Genomic DNA, 2057 nt, shown 5'->3' on the forward strand with positions numbered 1-2057 from the left:
GTCTGCAAGTAGATGAGTTGAGAGGGCCATGCGGAGCCACACTGGCCAGCCCTATAGTGGCCAGGGCTGGCAGGAAAAGCAGCAAATGGGACAGGGTCGTTCCCACTGTCTCCAGTGGGCAGCGGGCTGTGGAATAGGCTTCATAAATGGTTTCCCTTGTTGACAAGAATTTATCATAGACTCGTGTAGGGTATAATCCTTCACTCCCTGAACAAGATAGAAGAGGGATCCCAGAGCACATTTGGGAAGTAAATTATTGTTTCAAATTCACAGTGACTCCCCACAAGACTCAACCAAATCTCAGGTTCACAGAAATGGGTGACTTCACAGAGGTTGTATGCAATGTGAGCACACCGAGCCCTTTCCTCCACCAGCAGCAGCACTTACCTGGCAGACTCCTGCAGTAACAGGACGGAGACAGTACTGCATCACTGGGCCATAGAAATAGCTTGAGCTCCAAGACACAGATCTATGGGGAGGCTGGGTGTGGTGGCAGGGGCTGTAATCCACACCTGGAGTTCTGAGCAGGAGATTGCAGGTTTGAAGCCAGCCTGGGCTAGCAGGACTGGGCCTCATGGGGTTAAAAAAGAGGTCAGTTGGAGAGTAAGAGCTGAGTAAAGTCAGCTGTTGAGCTCCCCCCCCCTTAGAGTTTATTGGTGTGGTTACATTTAACAGCAAGACGGTATGACTAAAGTACAGTAAACTTGAGAGACTATTTTAATAAGGCAGGGGTGGATTTCTGAGTTTGAGGCTAACCTGACCTACATAGTAAGTTCCAGGTGAGATCCTGTCTCAAAAAACTAAACAAAATAGTAATTTCAAAAGGTACTAGAGGCATGGCTCAGCAGCTAAGAGCGCCAGCTGCTCTTCTGCAGGACCCAGGATTGGTTCCCAGTAACCACACAGTGGCTCACAACCTTCTGAAATGGGGGGGGGGGGAGGTCTGCTACCCTCTGGCCCTCCTCAGGTACCAGATACGAATGTGGTACACAGTCATACCTTCAGGCAAAACACCAATAAAAAATAGTCTCCATAAAGCAGGGTTGGAGACCTGAGCTGAGCATTTCTCTGATGTACATCTAGCCACGAGAAAACAAGCAAAAGCAAACTCTGGTCAGAAACACCATTTGTTAGCATGGAAGACACTGATAAGTCGTGGGGCATTCGTGCTAAAGTTTGCATCGTGCAGGTGTGACCTCATTAGTCACATGGCTTGTGTCATTATTTCAAAGGGTGAGGCGAACAGGGTGTTAAAGTTTTTGAAGTTCTGATCACTCACATGCTGCTCCATAAAGGAGATCCTGCCTTGCTGCTGATGTAGGTGTTGTTACACACCCAGAGTTGAGGGGCAGCTCTTGGAAGGAAAGGGTCCATGGGTGTTGACAAGACTTACAGCTTTTGTTCCCAAAGTTCAAGTGTCCAGGAAATGAGTTCTTAGCTTTCACATGGCACTGGGACCTGTTGCATGGGGCCAGGTATGTGGAAACAACTTCTGATTTGTTTTATCTTTACCCCACTCACTTTAATGACATTATTTGACTTGATTTCGGATAGCTTTGGGGGGGGGGGGTCATGTAACCTTGGCTGACTTGGAACTCACTTTAAAGACCAGGCTGGCTTTGAACTCAGAGATCCACTTGCCTCAGCTTCCTGGGTGTTGGGATTAAAGATAAGTGCTACCATCCTTGGCCAAGGTAGGCTTATTTATTTATGAAAGTTAATTCATTTCCAATACATGGATTTTAATAAGACAATGAACTTATTGATACTAATTAGATTCCCCTAAATTCGCTCTATGGATTTAAATAGATTTTTCTCTTATTTTCACAATTAAAACATTTATATTTAATGCCAAATGCAAACAATTTCCATTTTCCTCACCCATTGCTATCGCACACACTAGATCTGTTTTCCATTATTGTTAGTCTAAAAACTACTAGCCTTTCCTGAGTTTCTTAGCTTTAATCTGCTAGAATTGTTTAAAAAATAGTAATCACCCACAACATCCCGCCATTCCAGCAGTGTGTCTCTTGAGATGACGCTTCCCAGATTACATG

Source organism: Phodopus roborovskii, unplaced genomic scaffold (assembly GCF_943737965.1).
Source record: "Phodopus roborovskii unplaced genomic scaffold, PHOROB, whole genome shotgun sequence".
NCBI classification, from domain to species: domain Eukaryota; kingdom Metazoa; phylum Chordata; class Mammalia; order Rodentia; family Cricetidae; genus Phodopus; species Phodopus roborovskii.